Source organism: Lissotriton vulgaris, chromosome 7 (assembly GCF_964263255.1).
Source record: "Lissotriton vulgaris chromosome 7, aLisVul1.2, whole genome shotgun sequence".
NCBI classification, from domain to species: Eukaryota; Metazoa; Chordata; class Amphibia; order Caudata; family Salamandridae; genus Lissotriton; species Lissotriton vulgaris.
The window spans coordinates 74,428,041-74,443,256 of NC_141695.1; positions in this window are offsets into that span (position 1 = coordinate 74,428,041).

Consider the following 15,216-nt stretch of genomic DNA (forward strand, 5'->3'; position numbering starts at 1 on the left):
AGATGTGTTAGGCTTGACATGGTCATTCATCATTGGGATAGTGTGGGGGATCTATTATGGGGTGAACAGCAGTGTCCACTTTCTGAGTGTGACTTCATTAATGCCTAGTTTGCATGCACCTTCATCGTTGAGGCCCACACATCTGAAAACAATGTGCCTCAGATTACCACATGGTGCTTGCTATGGCCTACTTGGCATTGTGGACTGTAATGTCATAATATGTGTGCGTGTTGTCCCCTCCTGTTCTCTGAAGGTCTGTCAGTGGTAATAAGTGTTGTACCCACATCAAGTCCCTAGGTGAGGGCAGGGCAAGTTGTGTGTGTGGTGCACTCCATCTACAGGCATGGTGTAGTGCTGTCTGGCATCAACCTGGCTCACTCATGGCAGATATTCTGCATTACAGGCACTCTTGTGGTCTATGTTGTGTGTTGCTGCACAGTGATAGCAGGGTGGGGAGGTTACCATGTAGATTTGGGCCTCTCCTGTATGCATTGATTTGAATTTGTGTGACCAGATGATGACACTTACACAACCCTGTATCTCTCTCTCATGCTGATTCGAAAGAGACCACAGAAGAAAATGAGCCAGAAACCAGTGGTGGCGAGAGTAGCACAACAGCTGCAGTGGAGCCAGTGACACAGAGCCCACCAGCGCATCTGAGGGGGACCGAAGTATGCAGGAGAAATCCGTGGATGATACACAGATTAGCACATCATCTGATGCCAGTGGGGGGCATCCATGTTGGCAGGCATAGGGGATGGGGAGTCTGCATCATCATCTACCACCCAGCGGCCAGTGCCCAGCCTCTCATCCACTTCCTCTGGTGCTGCCCATATCCGTGTCACTAAGAGGGGACGAGACACATTCAAACCTGGTACCACTGCCCCTGCACCTGTCCCCCCTGCTGCCATCAGTGCAGAGTGTGTAGAGCTCCTGTGCCAGCTTTGTGTGGGCCAAACCGTCCTGCTCAATGCCTTCACGGACCATGACAAAAAATTAGGCCAGGTGGTTGCATACATGGAGGGCATATATTTTGAGGTAGGTGGGCTACACCGTACAGTCCAGGCGTTGTCATCCACAGTGACGTCTGCCCTTCAACAGGCACATGCTCCCATTCCAGCTCAGTTGCCTTTGTCCACCCCCCAGTCAGTGGCCACATCAGATGACAGTGACCACGGTTTGCCTGCATCACCAAAAAGGTACAGCACATGGAGCACACAACAGACACAACCCAAACACTCCCGTCCACAGACACCATCCCCACTGAAGAGCAGGGCCAACCCAGAATGCACAGACAAGAGCAAGTCAGGGAAGAGCAAGGCCAGAAGAGCAATAAGGCAGACATCAGGATCTTATGCCGCAGAGGCATCACCAGCAAAAGACTCTCCTGTCACTGCAAAAACACACAGACCTACCCATACAGTGTCTGTGCCCACGGAAGAGCACAGGGACACATCCACCCACCACATCAACTCCAATTCCAAGACCTTTGAAGCAGGTGGAGGAGGGCACTGTAGTGACCACCCCTGGCAAAAAGGGAAAGGAGGGCACTGTATAGACCACCCCTGGCAAAAAGGGAAAGGAGGGCACTGTAGAGACCACCCCTGGCAAAAAGGGAAAGGAGGGCACTGTAGGGGGTACACCTGGAAAAGAGGGGAAGGTGGTCCAAAGGCGTAGCCAGACCAAGCGTTCCGCAGGATCCAGCACATCAGCAGAGGTAGTGCCAGTGTCTGCACCTGATGTGGGACAGTTGGTGTGTGTGCCTGTTGTGTCATCACCACTTCCTAACAACCCCAAGACAGGGAAGGGCACCCCACAACCCTCTCCCACCCACACTGTGTCAGAGGTCTGCATGACTCCACCTCCACGTGCCACTATGCCTCCTGGTCCACACAGCCCTCCAGCTTGCCAAGCTACTGTTAGCCCCACATCACCTGGGGCTCTGTCACCCCAGTCAAGTGGGCCTGCTGTCCCCAACACACAGCCAGGTCCAAGTCTGCATGACAGCCAGGAGTGAGTTGACATCCCCCTCATACGCCTGTGCCTCATACAGGTGTGCTAGTCCTGACCATTGTTTACAACCTGGGTGTGTTGCTGGCCCTGTCGCTCTGCTGTGCTGTACTCTCCCCTGTGCAGCCTCTTTTTCTTTTTCTTTTTTAAAATCTTTTTATTAACATTTTTTACATAATAAATGCATTCCCACCCACCCCTCCTCCCGACTCCCAGCCCAAGATCATGTCATAAAGGAACGACTTATTACATTCATAAATCTGAAATTAATCCATTATAATTCGCATTTCCTGAGCATAGAAAGAGAAAAAGAAGTAAACTAACAAAATACATTCATGTATGTCTCTGAATCCACAGCAAGAGCGGTGCCCAGATCTGCATGCCCCTTAATCTTTTTTAAGCTCCTTTGTTCCCATAGATTGCCATTTCCAGACTGCAGGTCGCTAATAGTCTAGCCCCTCCATTGTTGGAATACCGGTGGGGTAGGATCTAGCCAGGCGGAGGGGATACTAAGTCAGAATATTGCCATAGCCACAAATATCAATCCTTGTGTGTTTGTATGCTGTTCACCATTCACTACCCCCAGCATGATTTTGTCTGTTGAAACTTCTACTCTTGTTTGGCATACTTCAGAAAGAAATTCCGACATATCTTTAATCAGGCCGGAGAGCGTGTTACAAGTGGCAAACATATGAACAATATCAGCCCCATAGAGTGCACAGTGAGGACATGTAGTTCCCTTCCCTGTTCCCCATTTGGCGATTTTCTTAGGTGTGTAATACAGGGAAAAAATGTTTTATAAAATTGTGCTTGTAGCTTTTTCGAGATTAACAAGTTTAGGGCTAAATCATAGGCCATGCGGGGGATTGTAATATGAACTCCCAGCAGAGCCTGCCAGACAGTGCATTGTTTATCCATATCATCTGGGGAGGCTAGATTCAATATTTCATAAATTTCCCCGATTCTGGGAGTAATTTTTTTACATAAATCATCAATCAATTGATTATTCTGGAAATTCTCCCGCCCGCCAGTTTTCTTTATTAAGAAATCCCTGACCTGCAGAAACTTAAAGAAGTACTTATGGCTAATATTATATTCCTCATGTAGGTCTTCAAACACCTTAAGACAGCCTTGTTTATAAAAACAGCCCAGCTGCACCACCCCTACCGAGGCCCTTCTGTTCATACAGCTACGTGAAATATTGGGGGTAGATCGTTATTGCTGTTCACTGGCGTATAAAATGAAAATCGCCCCAACCCCAAAATCTTACGAACACTACACCACACTTTTTAAACCCCTACAATAGATTTAAACTTGACTTTCTTAAAGCAGCTATCGTTGGTATGTCGCCAAAAAAAACCAGCGCAATCTTCTCCTAGTATAAGTTATTGAGGGGACGGGATCTCTAGGTTAATACCCTCATGTGAAATCAGTTTAACGCAATATTTCAGGACAGTGGCCCAATAATACAGTTTCAAGTTAGGTAGAGATAAACATCCTCTTTCCTTTGGGAGTACCAACCGTTTAAGGGCCCTTCAGGGTTTCTTATATCCCCAAATAAAGCTTGAAAGCATAGATTCAATAATCCTAAACTTTTTTGGGGAGAACTCAAGGCAAATGGTCCTAAAGAAATATAAAAATCAGGGCAAAAAAAGCATCTTAATCAGATTACAGCGGCCCCCTATGGTCAAATGTATATTATCCAGTCGGGCCAACTCCTTAGTTCGAGAGATCAATGGGTTTAGGTTGATATCCACAATATTTTGAATTTTTGCACTTATTGTAACACCTAGGTATACGGCCTCCTCCGTCACTCTTGAATCTCCCATCACAATCTAATTGTTGAGTACAATCTGGGTTTTGTTGGAGTTCAATTTATATCCAGATACTAATACGAATAGGTGTGCTTCTTCTTCTATCACTGGCATGGCTAGGTTAGGGTCTCTAGTGACAAGCGCAATATCATCGGCGTATGCCAAAATTTTTGTGTTATAACTACGAATTTGAATCAGTGGTATAGATACACAATTGTCCAACCACCGAATAAAAGGATCGATATAAATCACGTACAACAGAGGTGAGCATGGGCAACCCTGTCTGGTTCCTCTCGTGATCGCAAAGTTCTCTGACAGGAGCCCATTAACCAATACTCTAGCACTCGGCTTATTATATAGCCCTTGGGTAGCCATAATGAATCTGTTATTAATTCCACAATGAGACATTGACGCCCATAAAAATCCCCAGGAGACCCTATCAAGCGTTTTCTCCGCGTCAAGGAGGATAAGCGCCATAGGGTCTCCTGTTGACTCTGTATAATCAAATAGCGAGATCACCCGTTGAACGTGGTCAGTTGTTGACCGTCCTGGTATAAACCCATGTTGATATTTTGAGATTATATTTTTAATTATTGGTGCCAATCTAGCTGCAAGAAGTTTCGAGTACATTTTTTTAATCCCCATTAATCAGGGTAATTGGGCGATATGAACCTAAATCGAGTGTTTTTTTTTTTTTTCAGGAAGACCACATAAGGTGGGGGGGTCCCTCCCTGAAATATATGAGCAAATAAGACCATCATTATTGTTTTTAATTGATCAGCAAATTTAAAAAAAAACTCTGATGGAATCCCGTCCAGTCCTGCCGCTTTCCCACTATTTAGCGCATTTAAAGAGAGCAGGATCTCATCCCAGTTAGGTAACTCATCCAGCATTTCCTGATCTTTCTTCTCGAGACTAGGCCCTGGATTTACATCTAAATATAAATCTGGGTCCCCAAGCCCCACTATGGGTTCTGTATAGAGTTCTTGATAGAATCTCTGAAACGCGGCCTTTACTTCGGCTGGTTCAGCTTTTAAGCCTAGTCTGGGGTCTAGTATTTCTTTAATAGTGCTTGCTGATGCCACTTCTCTAGTACGCACCGCCAGCTGATGCCCAACCAGTTCGCTCAGCTCGTACACTTTCTCCTTATTAACTAATGCTTTGATGATGGCCTTTTCTACTATTATTTCTGTGATAAGATTTCTCGCGATGGCTACCTGAGCCAATGCATTATCCAGCACTTGGCCCTGTTGGGCTGCAGTGATCAGATTATCCTCGGCTTTACCCAGGTTATGATGTAGTACAGCTAGACGGAGTTTCCCTTCCTTATTAGACCTAAGCGAGAATTGCAGTGTCTCGGCTCTTATGCCCACTTTTAGAGCATCCCATACTATTGCTACGGGAGCACTTCCAAGATTATCTGCTATAAAACTTGGAATCCACCCCCTCATGTGTTGACAGTAATTTTCATTCTTTAACAGAGCCCGTTCAAACGTCCAGGTAGTAATTGGATGTTTATTCAAAGTATAAGATAGGTTCAAAATTAGAGGATTATGGTCCGACAATAAGCGCGGAAGTTTATCTACCGTACATGCAGCTTTTAATGAATTTGACATAAACATGTAATCTGATTATGCATGTCACGAGTGTGGATATGAATAGAACGTGAAGCCAGGATCTCCACTAAGATTATGTTGCCACCCATCTATTAGGCCATGTACCATACACAATTCTTTAAACGCCCGAAAAACTCTAGGTTTCCTACTGTGATATTTAGATTCCGGCCCCATTGTCCAGTCACCGGGGAGATGTAAATTAAGATCACCACAAACTATGAGAGGTAGGGGCCAATGAGTTAGCTCATTAGAAACATATGTAAGCGTCTTGGGTTCATCACAGACACTCCCATAAATGGTGCAGATTGTCATTTTATTCAGTACATTATTATACTTGTATTCGGCGATTTCCCATCTACCAAATTTATCAGAAAGTACTCTGTCAAATTGGAGCCCTCCACCTTTTGCTAAAATTGCCACCCCCTAAGTTCGGACTCCCTGTGTCGAGGCGGTGATAAGGTTTTACCCCAATGATTTCAATAAGAAATGCTGAGAACCTTCAATATGAGTCTCTTGTGAACAAACGATATTAGCTTCCATTAATTGCAGCCCCGCTGCTACCTTCTGCCTTTTTTTTAGTATCATTGAGGCCACATATATTTAGTGAAGCAATTTTCAACTTAGCCATACTGTCATAAATGTTATTGTCATTTGCCTTGCATCATATCCATATCCTATTTTCCTGGTCATTACAGAATTATATGGCACCACAGTAACAACATCTTTCCTATCCTTCATGTGCTTGGAATTTCTTGGTCCTATACTCCCCCCACTACTCCCTTATCCCCCCCTGATCCCCTCCACCACCCCCCCATACCATCCTATGAGGCATCCTAGGTCCCGGCGGGTCCTAGTTTTGGGCGTCCGAATGGTCAGATCGCCACAGCAGACCCCGTGGCCTGGGCAGGTTTATGGAATATAGTGTTTCCCAGAGTCTTTATACTTGTTCAAATAACATTACAAAATTTGCTTTATAAGTTTATATTCCTCTGCACCCAACTCTACCCTTCTAGTGATTCCCAATACTTCCAAACCTTAAATCTTCTAAGGCTGTTTAGGACAGCTAAGGTCAATGACCATCTCCTTCTATAGTTCCTTTAAGTGTTTTTTTAATTATTTCCCTGAGTTTCGTGTCCCAGTTTCTGAAATTTTTCTTAAGTAGTCCTCGGCCTGTACTTCGCTAGTAAAGCTTCTTATTGAGCCCTTGAATATAATTTTCAGCCATGCCGGGTTTTGTAGAAAAACTATAGCTCCAATTTTTTCAAAAGGCACGAAAAATTGGCGCATTTTCCACCTTCGCTCTACGATGGTGCGGTCGAAATCTGGTCTTACAAAAAACTTAAACCCTTTGTATTCCCTTTGGCTTGTAGGTCTGGCAAGATCTTAGATTGCTTCACGAAGAAGGAAGTTCCCAAAATGAACCAGCATGGCCCTTGGATACTGGCGTGGCTTATGAGCGTGTTTTGGTAGCGTCAAAGGAAAGCGATGGGCACGCTGTGTCTCTCTGTCCATATCCCAGGCCTCCAATTCCGGGAATGCTGTTTTGAGTATAATAATCATTGTCCCTCCAGCGTCATTTCCTTCAAAATTTTCTCTCCCCTTCTCATTCTCATTCTCACACTCTTTCTCTTTCGCTTTCGGTTTTGCTTTTTCTTTCTCCTTCTCTAGTTTTTTTTTCCGCATTTTTATTTTTATTTCTCCCACTCTCATGAGGTTCTTGCCTTTCCAAATCTTTTTCCTTTTCCTTTGCTTTGGATCTTCTTGTTTCAGGGCCTCTCTGTCTATCATTAGTTATTTGCGAAGCATATACCGTTTCCATTTCAGCGTTTTGTGGGGGTTGATTGTTTTCCAGAATATGTAAGTTTCTCAAGTACTCTAGACCCTCTAGGGTTCGTGTCTGGACCTCACTTGTGCTCTGCAAAGCCGTTGCTTCCTCTTCCCCCTTATCTCCGGTAAGTGCTGTAGTATTCTTCACAGTTATTTGTGTCTCCGGTGCCGTTCCGACATCTCCAGCAGCAGCAACTCTTTTCTCCCTTCTCTCCATATCCTGTGTTTGTTTCAGAGACAAAGCCTCTTTCTTTGTCCGGTACTGTGCCCGCAATTGCCACCAATTTTGAGGTTGTTTTGGTAGTTTTTGACCCTCTCTGCCCCTTTTGGTACACCAATAGATCAGCTTTCTGGGCACTTTTCGCGCTTCTTTAATGGTTGTCCAGGCTCCTCCTTTAAATGTACTATATTGCTTGCTCAGGGCACCTGCAATATGCTAATCTCTATTGAAAACATGAATTTTCACTATTATTGTAATACTGTCTTTACTTGCTGTTTCAAATTGTTTTTTAGTTTCTCCAAGACAATCTCAAGGCTTTTCTTGCCACGCCGGCCTTTTGGATTGCCTTTTAAATTGCATTTGCCCCTTTTTTTCGCCCCCTTTTACTCTGCTTCTTTTCTGTTTGCCCCTCTTTCCTTGCGTGCATAGGCTCTCACATTTCCACGGCAATGAGATACACAGGATACACGCTGAGATTTACGGCGCCTGTCCTCGTGTTAGCAGATGACGCCACGCAGTAGTGACAGTGTTCGAGTCGGGCAAGTCGGTCGAGTCAGGCGCCAAGAAACACCAGGTGAGATGAAGGGTGAATGAGGGCTGATGCATGAGCGATCCGAGCCGGCAGGCAGGTCAGGCAGAGAAGGTCAAAGAAAGTCAGGGAAAATAGAAACATCTGCAGCAAGACAGAAGCGTAGACACTTCTCCTAGCGTTTTTAGCCTCTGTTACCCTCTATTCTCCATTTCTCCATTTCTCCCCTCGCTGACGAGATCAAAACACCAGCTCCACTCCAGCTTAAGGGCAGTGCACTTTTTCCATAAATCAAACACAGTCCGGCCTTGGGGGTGATTAAGCTAAACACAAGCTGAGTTTTTAGAGTCTTAGAAACCCTCCAATTGTCTGAAAGTCGGAGTTAGAAAGAGAGCATAGAAAGTATATATGTATATATATATGTATATACACAGGAGGTTTTGCACGGATAACTCACGGTTTTCGCAGCCAGGATCATCCACTTTCTTTCCGTTATTTGGGACACAGGCACAGAGTCACAGCTACGAGCGCCAAGAAAGAAGAAGAAGGCATCTCGGTCCCAAACACTTGCGCAAGTTCCAGGCAAGTTCCAGGCTGCGAGCTCCGAGCTCCAGTATCAGGTGTCGGGATACAGGTATTTAGGCGGTCGCAAAGATTGTAGCAAAGATTGTAGCCTGTCGCGGGTTTCTTTTTTCAGTGTCTCTCCTTAGAAGGCTCAACCTTCATGCCTTTCATAACATCTGGCTTTTTCTGGGGCAAGGAGTACGGTGTTTCGATGCTTGGTGCCCTTTAAGGATAAGCACTTTAAGAAAAAGCACTCGACGCTGATCTGCCTGTGATTAACTCGTGATAAGGGTGAAGGAGAAGGTGAAGGTTATCATCATAGCATCATCGCTTGCTCTCCCCATCTGTACCATGGAAGGGTCGAGGTCAAGGTTTGAGGTTTGACGTATTGTGATGAGCCTGCCCAAGCTCACAGAGGGCTGCTGCTGTCGCGACCACTCACTCCGGCGCCATCTTGCCTCTCCAGTCCCCTGTGCAGCCTCTAATGTACTTGCTGTCTCACCTGTGCCATGAACACTGGCCCTGTTGCTCTGCTGTGTTGTGCTCTCACCTGTGCCATAGACACTGGCCCTATTGTTCTGCTGTGCTGTACACTCCCCTGTGCAGCCTCTCATGTACTTGATGTCTCACCTGTGCCATAGAGACTGGCCCTGTTGCTCTGCTGTGTTGGGCTCTCACATGTGCTATGGACACTGGCCCTGTTGATCTGCTGTGCTGTACTCTCCCCTGTGCAGCCTCTAATGTTCTTGCTGTCTTACCTATTCCATGGACACTGGCCCTGTTGCTCTGCTGTGTTGGGTTCTCACCTGTGCTATGGACACTGGCCCTGTGGCTCTGCTGTGTTGGGCTCTCATCTGTGCTATGGACACTGGCCCTGTTGCTCTGCTGTGCTGTACTCCCCCCTGTGCAGCCTCTCATGTTCTTGCTGTCTCACCTGTGCTATGGACACTGGCCTTCCTATTTGTATTTAACCTGTGCATAGTATCTTGCATATGATCATCATTTTGTGCCTTGCTGTTGTCTACTTTTGTTCTACTGCTACATGTGTGCAATATGTGAATAAATACAGTTACTCCTGCTGTGTGTTTTGTCAGTGTCCTGCTGATTAAAGTTATTTTTGTGTTTGCATTTGATTGGCTGTGCCTCATGCTCTATGTATCACTTCAGCATTGCAAAGCTCTTGGCACGCATCGGATTTTTAGATAGGGGTGACAGGGTCTTCTGTTCATTCTGAACAGGATAATAGTGTAATATGTGTGCCCAGCCATGTATGTGTATGGTCATCTTGTGTTGGCCCTTAGTCCTGATACCATGGCCTACATGAGATGTGTGGTCTTGGGTGTAGCAGAGGTGTGCAGTGAGAAAGGTGTACGTTTGTAGTGGATGTGTGTGTGCCCCTGGATTGTGAGAGACACACATGTGTCACCCAGGAGTTGTGTGCTTGTTTTGTCTTGCCCTGTGTATAAGATTGTATGCACTTGTGTGAGCTGTTTGCTGTGCACTGTGATGTGTGTTGGTGTATCCATGCTGTTGTGTGTGACTTCTCCTTGTTGTGTTGGTAAGTTAGAAGCGTGCAAAGTGTGTGAGTTGCACATAAGTGTTGTGTTTCTTTGATCCTTAATGTGTCTTGGGTGTGTTTGTGCAGACTGTGTGGCCCTGCTGCTCCACACTGGCGTTGTGTTTGTGTTTGTCATGCATTGCAGGCACATGGTGTCTTTTCTTCTCCTGTATGGCATGGTATGTGTGGTGTAAGGCCATCCCCTATGTGTGCTACTTGTGCCTGGCCATTGTGCGTCTACCGTCTCTCTATTTGTGTGTGGCACACCCCTTACATGTCTGCTACTGACATGCAGTGTATTTCACTTTGATGTCAGCTTTCCCCTTGGTTTCCATGTGTGTGTCCCTCCACATCACTTCATTTGTGAGCTTGTGCTTTGTGGTGCAGTTCTTGGACCATGCGTGGTGTTCCCCTCTGGACATTGCCCCAATGGTGTATGTGTGCTGTCCTTGTGCTATTGGTCATTCTGTAGTGGCCATGTGCACTTCAGCTGTGTGTGCTGCCCAGTGCTCTAGTGGAGATGGCTTGGCTCTTGTATCCCAGAGTGGTGCATTTGTAGTTGTTGTGTTGGATGTGTGTGTGTTGGCTGTAGTATTGCTTCACTACCTGGGTGTGCTGTTGTATTTGTGCTGTGTTGGTTTGTGGTGTGTGTGATGAGGCTGTGTCTATCATGTCTGTGTGTGGCTGTTGTGCTTGTCATGCACACACTGCTTGTAGTGCATGCAGTGCTGTGTGTATGTGGCCTTGGCATTGCCTGCAGTGCATACCCTGATGTCCTGTGGTGTTTGTTGATTGGTGTTTCATGTGCATGTGTGGTTGGTTCGATGTGGCAGTGAGGGTTTGTCCTGATGCACTTCTTGTGTGATATGTGTTATGGTGTGTGTGTTTTGTTCCTGAGTGAGGATGTGTGAACTCCTGCTGTGTCTGTGCTCAAATTGCCTTTCCCCAGTTTGGCTGACAGGGTGCGTCTGTTTTTGTTGGGGTTCAGTATGTGTTCCTGTAGTGTTTGTGTGTTGTTCGTGTGCAGGCATCTGTTGAAGCATCCCTGTGTGTGTGTTGTGTTTGTGGCTACACCCAAGGTGTGTGTTTGTTTGTGTGTGTATGTGCTGGCAAGGATTGTGAGCCTTCAGTGTGTGTGTGGCACTGGTGTTGTGTGTTCCTTGTCAGCGGCTCCTGCAGTGGCTGTCTCCCTGAATGTGTGTTGTGTGGTGCAGGGTGTGTATTGCACTTGCTTGCTGCAGTGCTTGTTGCTTGTTGGTGTATATGGGGGTGAACAGGATGGGCACATGCCCTGTGACTTGATGGGGTGTGTTGCTGTGTGGTTGGGGGTGGTGTGTCCCTGTGGTGTTTGTACCCTGCCCATGTCTTGGAGTGGCCCTGCCTTCTGCATAGTGCGCATGTGTTTACCGCGGCAGTGACGTGACCGGGACGCTGCTGCTGGTTGGAGGTCGATGTGTGTCCCGGATGCTGAGGGGTGAATTGTTGTCAGGTGGGTCATGTGGGGGTGTCCTTGTGGATATGTTGTGACCCCCAGCAGGGTGTCTGTGTGGTGATTGGACCCTGTGTCGGCCTGTGTGTAGTGTTGTATTTGAGTAGTTGCGTACCTGCGGCGGCGTCCGCGGCGGCCCATCTGACGGTAGTGTTGTAGGAGGTACATCACAGGATGCATATGGAGGGCTGGGTCCATGGCGTTCATTACCGGGTCTCAGCTATCTTGCTCCGCTGTCGAATTTCTGCCTGCTCAGGTTGGACGGTGTCTCCGCTGTAGTACATCTGCTTTTTTGGGCCATCCTAATTTGTGTAGCGGGCGGACGTCATTCTGCACGGTGGTGCGTCTCGATTGGCTCACAACGCAGCGGTTGCAGTCGCACTTTGATGGCGGTGCACAGCGCTCCGCGGCAGACGGGAAGTGACCTATGTTTTGCTATCCTAATGTGGCGGATGTGAGTACTGCTGCTCGCGGGCGGAAAAAGCTGTTTTTCTGCCCCGCCACCGCCCGACTTCCTTATGGGCCCCAAGGTGTCAGCTCATCAAATCACCCTCAGAACATAAAAAGTTAGATGTTAAAGTCGAGACAAGAACTTTGTTTATATTCTGCCTGGTCTGTTCCCCTGAAACTTCAGTCTGTCACTGTTAATCTGTACTCCACAAGTTTTCCTTGGGTACAACAATTCAACATTATGTGGTTGGTCTCAGTTTTAAGAGTGACTTGTTCCAGTGTTCTTGCCCTGGCTCCAGAGACATCTGCAAGAGTAGTCCTTCCCCGACACCTCCTCACCGCCCAGACCAATAAAAATAAACCACGGACAAGTCCACAGTAAATTTCAAGATTAGTCAGAGAAAGAACAAATCACATTAGCTGCTCCACCTATCTAACTACTTCAGACACCTGTCTGCTCAAACCTCTGGCTGAGGTCACACCTTCCATTAGTACTTCCAATTCTCACTTTGTGTGATACTGGCTCTGTCTCAGTGACAGTAGACAAAGACTGGACCCATTTGTCTCTGGCTGTGGTGCTGTATGGCTAAGAGAGCCAAGAACAGTGCAATAAGTGTCAGTCAGGCTGAACCTGGTGGTAGCAAGACATCTATATGAGTGTTAATCTGGCTGTCGAGGAGGTCCCATCATGATGTATACAGATGGCTCGCTCCACCAATTCTGGCTACTCTGGACTGTTGGCCAAGCATCCACTACTAATTGCAATATTATCACTGTGGCTAAATTCACTCTACAGACGTCGTGTTGAAGCTTGAGCTTCCAAGCAGTAACTCAATAAAAAACGACTGAAAAGATTATGATTACACTGCTCTTTTACATGCCAATTTCCAAGGACTGTATGACACTCTTCAGGGCTGTGAAGAGCAACAACAGTATGGAAAGAGTGGAGTTTAAAGTTACAAGCTACTATATCAGGCCACTTAATTGCACGAAGAGTTGCTGCAGTGGGCCCCCACCCACTTCTTGGATTTGCTGTCAAGGCACACATGTCAAGATTGATATCCACCCTTGAAGTAAAGACACAAAGACAAAGGACTCAGTGTCTCAATTGCAGGCAGCAAAATCTGGACAGGAAATCTTAGCTGAAATCTTAGCTTCCCTCACTTGGCCACAATGTGCGATCGTGGGGATATTCACATTACATACCTATTCTTTGTTTTGATTAACTGGCAAAATTGGGAAAAGACTTGAGTTAATTGACATAACAAATATGTGGCAGATTCCCAATCACAAATTATAATATGACTTTTTTGCAATTATAATAATTTGCAGCCTCAAAATGACATGACTTTGGGTCACTTCTTTCATCTTGACTTTCAGTTGTATTGATTAGGATCAGGTGTAACTGTTACTCAATTTCCATCAACAGCACAAAGGACCACATAGATGAATCACTTCCACTTCAGTATTAACAAGGTGGGCTGTCTATTTGGGCATTCTGGCATTTCCCAGGTAGTCTGCAAACTGAGGTACTGGTTTTAGAGCTATATGGGGTTTTTTGCCTATGCACTGAAAACTCTTAATCAATATGTTGAAGAAATGTGTTTTAATATGAACACCCATTGGGAAGGGCTGGGCATGCCCACTACACTCCCTGCACAGTACAGTAGACGGAAGTGGCCTGAACAATTTTGCCTAGGGTGTTTTTTTGTTTCCAATCCAGCTCTGTGAAATGTAGACACTTTATAAGTTGTGAGCAGTGGATGAAACCAAACTTGCGGTGAGGTGCATATCAGGTGTCTTTCTCAGTGGCATAGCTAGGTTGCAATAATCCCTTTTGTAAGCGGTGAAACTAGGCACCCTCACTAGGGTGACATATCTGACTGTCAGCTGCCCCTGATGCTACTCAACCTTCTTCGACCAAGTCTGCAACTGTCATATCAAAACTCACTACAACTCTTATGCACATCTGCTGGATTTCCACTCCCTGCACTGCATTTTATGCAAGTGAACCATAACCCTAAAATGCATTGTCAAAGCCAAAGGATTTGGCTGTTGTAAAGTGCATGCACACAAATACATAACACGCAGAGACCCTAGACATTCACACTGCTATCCTCACACAGGCAGATTACCCTTGATGCACTCATACATGCTTATGCCACACTCTGCATCCACACATGGACAACTTTCAAACTGTAGACTACTTATTCTGCACTTATAAAAGAAATTGTTAATCCTTCATTCTCACAAACACATTCCTCTCGATACACTCACAAAACATGGTGGCTATTCTGCATTCACATATGCACACTGCTCACACATAAAAAGTGCACATTAGGAAGGATTTAAGATTGGAGAGGGGGTGGCATAGGAAAATTGATTTAGATTCTAGTGCATCAGTCCACTAGTACAGTTCAAAGAACTTGAAGTAAGCTACACTGAAGCCTGTATGCCCAATAAGGTTATCTTAATCTCCCATTTGCCATATTTAGACCAGCACTGCAGACTTTATGAGTCTGGCCTTAATGCACTTTTGCGAGGAAGAGCAATGGCAACAAAAAAAGTCCCATGTGCCTGCTAAAAAACAAGCTACTGTTGTTTTTGCAGTGTAAGCATACACTAAACTCATTAAAGAAATTAACACAAAACAAAAATGATTAAACTAAATGTGCAGGGTGTGTTTTTATAAAAGTAATGCTGCTCACTGCTCTGCCGTCTTGGAACAGTAAAATATAATGGAGTATGCAGAATACTTTTCAAGATGGTGGCATGGTTTAGGACCTTGCGGTAATGATGTTTGGTGCTCTGCATTAAAAAATGGTGGTCCAGTAGCAATGGCAGCAGAGCTGCTTGTACTCTCATTACTCAATTACTCAAGCCTGTGTTGGAACTAAAGGAAATTTCTCCAGAGGTCAGACTTCTTTGGATGCAGAGTGACACAGAGTAAGTAATCAAAATACTGTAAATCAGAATATCTAACAATATAAAGGGCCAGTAGTCTAAATGATGTTCTGAAGTATATGAATGATACTGTTTCTGATACATTCCTGAAGTTGGCTTATCGAAAGCTGATTTTATTTGAGCACGATTCTATACTGTTTGTAAGAAAACATGAGGCTGGTGACACAGGGAAAAC